Genomic DNA, 7,515 nt, shown 5'->3' with positions numbered 1-7,515 from the left:
TATTTGTCCGGATAATCATGATTACGCGGATTAACAGTTGAACATTCTGGTTCAACAATTTTTTTTTCCTCAAGAATGTTGAAATATGTTTTTGGAATTGATTTTATAAAGGACTAAATTTGAATGTGCAGACATGCTGAAAAAAATTGCATCGAAACAATAAGACGCAAAATAATTTGAAACATGGGTAGTGCTCTTTTTCCCCGAATAAAATTCTCTCTTTCTTTTTTCCCCTTCTTTTCTTTTATCCCTCTTTCTTTCTTTTTTTTGGAAAATGATGTGTACGCACTTGCGTACTTGCGTATAGGCAGCTACGCGCCTGACCACTTAAGGTTTAATCCATTTATCAAAGTGCCATTAAGCTTTTTAGTACTGCAGCTTTTGGGGGGATCATTCCGGTCCTGGACTTGTATTTAGCGCCATCCTGTTCTCAAGGTTTTGGGGTTATTAGTCGAACCCAAGTATCAAAACCTGTGACGCCGAGTGCAAAAAATCAAGTTTCTGCAAAATTTCAATGAGGTAAGACGTGTTTCTCGCATTGAATTCTTTTCCCACGTGCTCAACTGCCTTTGGCGTAATTATGTTCCCCAAACGAAGTTGGGGAACATATTGTTTTTACTCTGTTTCTTATTATTATTATTATTATTATTATTATTATTCCTGGGAAAATTTTGTCCACGAGTGATCTCGTAAACTATACATCCGACTGAGGTGAAACATTTTTAGGGTAAGTAGGCATGTTATGTAGAGTTGCCGAACGAAGGTCATTTTGCGCGCACGTGCTTGCAAGAGCGCGCACGTGCAACACGTAAAATGATCAGTATAATGTATACTGCCGTAACTTTTCTATTTTTTGATGAAATGCTTTGAAACTCATAATGTAAGGATATAATAGTAGTATAGACAAGATGACGTGGTCAAAATAGCAAGATCTCACGCGCATGCACGTGCGCTTTACTCTGATTGGCTGAAACTAAAGTCTCAATATCTTTCTTGTTTTTTGACGAAATCCTTTGAAATTTTAAACATAGCCATGCATTAGGATATCCTACAATATAATATATAGCAATTATCATGAAAACACGTGTATGCACGTACGCTGCAATCTGATTGGCTGAAACTTTAAATAGCTATAACTCCCTCGGTTTTCAACCACAGGATAGGATTTAGAACATAGATATATATTATGGACTTCTACAAGAAGGTATGGTCACCATGTACATGCATACACGTGTGTGTACGTGCGCTGCAATCTGATTGGCTGAAACTTTTAACAGCTATAACTGCCTTGGTTTTCAACCAAACAGGATGGGATTTGGAGCATAGATATATATAATGGACTTCTACAAGAAGGTTTGGTCACATACACATGCATACATGTGCTTGTACGTGCGCTGCAATCTTATTGGCTGAAATGTTAAACAGCTATAACTGCCTTGGTTTTCAACAAAACAGGTTGGGATTTAGAACATAGATATATGTAATGAATTCTTACAAGAAGGTATGGTCAACATGCTCATGTATGCACGTGTGTGCACGTGAAATGGGAACATTGTAAAATCAAAAATACACTTGAATTAGTGTTTTGTTTTATATACTTTTGAATTAAATACTTTAATATTTAGCATATCAAAATATTTAGATTGTGTAGACAATATGATATGGTCATTACACACATGCATTCACATGCGCATGCGTGCAATGCTAAAATTTGAATGAACTTGGCGTTGTCAAAGTCTCAAATGCATAGACTTTAATGAAGCTTACAGGGGATATGGCACAAAAAGGAGTTGGGGAGCGTTTGGGGAACATCTGTAACGGTCCCCGTTACAATTAGCACTAGTTTCTTTATTGTCTTGCGAAGCATCGTATATCATGTTCGCTCCCTGTTAAATATTTTGAACACGATTATTGCAGTGATCGTATTATTATCTGATTTTAAGTAGGGCTTAGGCCTACACTTATTTGTTTCCCTTGTTTCCGTTCGCCTAGCTACACGTGGCCTAAGATACATAGGCATAAATTACAGTAATTGTTTCCATAACCCGACTGTTTGTTGTCAGAGTTTAATGTTTTGTTTTTTGTGTGTATTTCATAACGAGCATCATAACGCCAACGACAATGTCCTAAACATTAAGCGTGATTGGACGCTTTTACCAAGAAGACGCGCCAGGCGCAAAGATGGCGCTCCTCCATCTCGGGCCAGTCAAGGTCAACCTGGAATCAGGTGAAGCAGGAGCCAGTCGTCTTAGTTTATCTAATGAGCAGTAGCAACCTAATCAAGCACAGTGAGACACCCCCCCCCCCCAATGCACATCGAGCCACTGGAAATCCCCAATGGCCACACGGCAACAGAGTCAAGGTACAGAACCCGTTTTTGATAAATGACAATTACTCTGCATTAAAACTAAGCTACAAAAAAAAAAAAAAAAAAAAAAAAAAAAGAATTATAGCTTAAAATTTTTTATTGTGGAAAATTCATATGGTATCAATCCAAATGATGAGACTAGGTATTTCTCCATGAAAGAGGGTAGCCTCACCCTGGCCCTGAAAGCTAAAGCAAAGATAATTGACGACATTCAGACGAATGTTTTTCTCAGCCCATCTCAAGAGCAGAGTTCAGTTCAATATATTCATACTATTAGGTTAGGGGCAAGTAGAGTAAAGACACTCGGGTGGCGCAGCTAGGACATTCAGCTCAGATTCAAGAAGGAGGCTAACCCATGTCTTTCTCATTTGCTGTTGTTGATTATGAGCTATGACTCTTGTACATGTATTAATATATATAGTGCCCCTAGCACACATATTTATATACCTCACCCTCTCCTCCTTAAGTGTTGTGGATTCAATTACAAGGGCATATGTAATAAACTCATATATAAATACAAACATGAATGTTGATATGTTCATATAACCATCTCTACTTTAAATACAAGACATCCCCAGGCTCTAGTTTGAATGTTAGGCCTACTGGCCTGCAAGCAACATGGCGGCCCCAGCTACCCGGGAGACCTACAGCATCGTGTTAAGCTATTAGAGCACCTTATACCCAACGAGCTGGACCTCAGTAATATTGCAGCAAGCCCTATTATTGTACTTACATGTAGATAAGGCAAAATGTTAGCATATCACCCACTTGGCTTGGTAGCTTTAAAACTTTTGGGGGTTTTACATACCATAATGGATTTAGGTTATGTTATGAAGGGCCTCGAGTGGCCACTGACTGTAATAATTTTAAATCCATGTCAGGGTTACAGTATGAAGCGGTTCAATTGGTCGTTAATGAAATCATGTTAGGCAGAGTTGCAGGTCCAGGTGATCAGCCCCCTCTACTGAACCTTAGGTCGCCTCTAGTGGGTATGGTACATAAGAAAGGGGGGTTAAAATTCTTACATATTGATTCATCCCTTGTCTTGCCCTTCCAGGGTCTAGCGTTAATGATTTTATTAGTAAGGAGCATTAATTGCTCAGTTACTTGCTCGTCATTTGATGATGCATTAGACATGCTTGCAAATGTAGGTCCAGGCACAAAAATTGCTAGTTTAGATGCAAAATGCAGTTAGCTTATTGATGATTTACAGAGCAGATTATGAATTATCAGGCTTCAAATTCAGTGTATAATATTTTTAGGTAAGGGCTTGACCTTTGGATTTTCTATTTAAGCTGTTCCAAGTTCGAGAAATTTTTCTACCTTTTTAGAATGGGTATTTAAGCAGCAGGCCAAAAGCAACAATGTAGTTCATAATTTTGATGTTTCCTCGGTAGCAGGAAGGGAGGGCAGCCAAGATTGTACTAGGCTAATACATGTATATGTCGGCCATTAGTTCCATCCCCTTAGCTCATGAAAAACTGGGGGATGTACAAACATTTGACTTTTGGGGGTTAGAAATTAACACTCAAGAAATGATAATTGCATACCATCAGACAAATTGGGATAGCTTAAGGACAAGTTAACTTATATATTATTCAAAGAGAATTTTGACACAGAAGAGTGGACTCACCATTACAATTTATTGGTCATTTTTGTCTCCTACCTATCATATAGGCAGTACTCCCCAAACATGGTTAAGTCATACAATTCTGGGATTTATTATTTTCGTAAACTCCGCAACTTTCCTGATCCAACATAATTATTATTACTCAGAAAAACCCTGGTAGGCTTGGGCAGAAAAAAACGTCCCCTTCAACTAATTTAAACCAGTCACTTTCACAGTGTTGTCCAGAATCCTTAAGTTGCTGCCCACAATTTGCAAACCTCTTTTTGAATCTATGCTGTTCTCAGCCATATTCACAACAGCATTTTTTGGTCATTTTAGAATGAGGGAGGTGTTTTAGAATCCAGCACTTGACCCTGGTCACACTATTCAAACCGGGGGTGTAACTTATCACAAATGGAATAATCAAGTCCTCATTGCCCTTAAACACTCCAAAACTGATCAAGAGGGGAGGGGGGGGGCAACAATTCCACTATTAAACGACCACTTTTCAAGCAGTATTCCCATTGCACCTAATTTTATCATTTATGCTCTTGAGAACTAGCATCTATTAAGGATTTTCTTGCCACATCTCAGGTAGTCCAGTGTCAAGGTATCAGGTGTCATCTGTTTTCAAAATGGCCTCTGTAAAATTTGGGTTAAGCAAGCAAACTCGTAAAACTCGCTCCTTCTGCAGTGGTGCAGGCTCAACTGCTAATCAAAAAGACATTGCCATTAGGGGTAGATTGAAATCTCTATGTCTGTACAAGTACATTAGGAGTTAACATGTTAATAATTATAGCATCATATATCTCGTAGTCTTCCTTTGTTAAATCTTTATAGGTGGAAAGAGAATATGGATCATTGGGTCTTCCATTGTTAAACAGAAATTTTATTTTACAAGAAAATCAGTATTATATTTGGCACCAACCTAGAAATAAAGCTGCACAATGCTATCATATTAAGACAAGGCAAGGGGGATAAGAAGTTGGAAGACATCATGACCTTACTCAAAATTAGAACATTACTCAAGGTAGAAAACGCTCCTCACATATTAGTTTTGCATTGCGGGGGGAAATAACATTCCATGGTATAGTGGGTCAAGTCAGCTGATTTACATTTTAGATTAAAAGAAGTATTATAAAAATTAGCAAATTGCTACCATCAACCTCATTAATTTTGTCACAATTACTGCCACATCTTTACTGAAAGGGGGGGGGGGGTATTAACCAGTCTGAGAGAATAAGGGTCAGAGTAAATAGCCATGTGGCTACCCACTTGTTAAGGTCTGGGGATAAGTACATCAGGTATCCAGAGTTACATACGGTCAACACAGGCATTTTTTCTTAACAGAAGATTCACCTTTCTCATTAATCTGGGATGGGTAATACCTCTTTTTTTGTATAAGGTGCAACAGGCTTGGTAAGTATTCTTGATTAACAACTCAGTTAACATGTCCCCAAGAGATGAGGGAATTGGGCCATGGCTGCGCCATGACTGATTTAAGTCATGGTACTACTTTATTTACTGTCCATAGACTATTGAGAGTCTATGTATTTGTACTGTCATGCACCAAGTCAATTTTTTTTTTTTTTTTTTTTTTTTTTTTTTTGCCCATAGACTGTTGAGGGTCTATGTATTTGTATTCACATAAAGTCTCTATTTTCTTGGTCAATTTAATTTTACCAAGTATTGATTATTGTCATAAATTCCACTATTGAAGGACATAAACAGGAGTCAGGTAATTATCTATTTCTATATTGACCTTTTTCTTGCCCATAGACTGTTTAGGGTCTATGTATTTGCATTGACATAAAGTCTTTATTTTCTTGGTCTTTTTATATTACAAAGTATTTATTATTGTCATAAAATACACTATTGGAGGACGTAAACATGAGTCATGTAATTATCAGTTTTAAAATGGACCCCCTTTCTTCCTCCCTACTGCCCTACTGGTGGCGCAGCCAATGCTCGAAGCATTGGCTCGTGGCGGATATTTGGCTCACCAGTAGTGCCTAACCTATAATCTTAATAAATGACTTGGTGCACAATTGATTGAATTTTGAATTTATTGTCCAAGCAGGCGAGCATCTGTTCCCAGGGCTCACCATTCATGCTTGTTTATTTGTGGGGACGCCACCAAGGCAAGAATTGATGCTGGGCTCCCTTATTTGTTTAATGCAGCCGTGGCCCATATCGCCAAATAAATATAAATATTTAAATAGAAGTATTTTGTTATCTTTATGATTTAAACAATATTTATTCAGTAAAACTGATTAGATTGGGAAACAGGCTTAAGCCTATGAATACCCTCTCTAAACAAAAGGTCAAGGTTACCATTGTACTGACCCTTGACCTTTTTGTTATCTTTAGTATAAAGGCCCAAGGTTAAGGCATCTTTTGATAATGCGATTTAACCACTTAAGGTTTAATCCATTTATCAAAGTGCCATTAAGCTTTTTAGTACTGCAGCTTTTGGGGGGATCATTCCGGTCCTGGACTTGTATTTAGCGCCATCCTGTTCTCAAGGTTTTGGGGTTATTAGTCGAACCCAAGTATCAAAACCTGTGACGCCGAGTGCAAAAAATCAAGTTTCTGCAAAATTTCAACCCCCCCCCCAACCTCACCCCGTAATAAAAGTGATATGTTAATGGAATTTATCTGCTGCTTTCTCGTGTTTTTTTTTCTGTTTTCTTTTCCAGATAATTAAAGCCTTATTCCGTACCCGCAGCAAGGACTTGCCCAAATCGTCACGGCTGAAATCGGATCCTACCTGGAGGAACATATTGCCCAAGCGGATATTTGGCTCACCAGTAGTGCCTAACCTATAATCTTAATAAATGACTTGGTGCACAATTGATTGAATTTTGAATTTATTGTCCAAGCAGGCGAGCATCTGTTCCCAGGGCTCACCATTCATGCTTGTTTATTTGTGGGGACGCCACCAAGGCAAGAATTGATGCTGGGCTCCCTTATTTGTTTAATGCAGCCGTGGCCCATATCGCCAAATAAATATAAATATTTAAATAGAAGTATTTTGTTATCTTTATGATTTAAACAATATTTATTCAGTAAAACTGATTAGATTGGGAAACAGGCTTAAGCCTATGAATACCCTCTCTAAACAAAAGGTCAAGGTTACCATTGTACTGACCCTTGACCTTTTTGTTATCTTTAGTATAAAGGCCCAAGGTTAAGGCATCTTTTGATAAATACAGGTTAGGGCAATTAATTTATTTCTTTACTTATTTCAAATTTTATGGTTGGGGAAAAAGCAACGGCGACGATGGAATCCATGTGAGTGCTAACTGCTGGAGAGGATATTTTTGAAATCACAAAATCTCTTACTTGCAACAGCAAAAATATTTAACCTCTTGTGAGCTGCTTTTCATGTAAATGGTGTGAACGTTTCACGCTTTTTCTTTGCTAACGAGTTTTGAGTATGGATACTTTACCTTTCAGCTGAGTGAAAGCTTCGATTCAGATTTTAGAATATAATTAGTTTTTCATACCCGGTAATTATTTCTTGTTATCGGCAAAT

Source organism: Saccostrea cucullata, unplaced genomic scaffold, assembly GCF_032062105.1.
Source record: "Saccostrea cucullata isolate Sc308-1 unplaced genomic scaffold, CSIRO_AGI_Scuc_v1 ctg181, whole genome shotgun sequence".
Taxonomy (NCBI): Eukaryota; Metazoa; Mollusca; class Bivalvia; order Ostreida; family Ostreidae; genus Saccostrea; species Saccostrea cuccullata.
The sequence above is the reverse complement of the archived record's forward strand: the minus strand, read 5'-3'. Positions refer to the sequence as shown.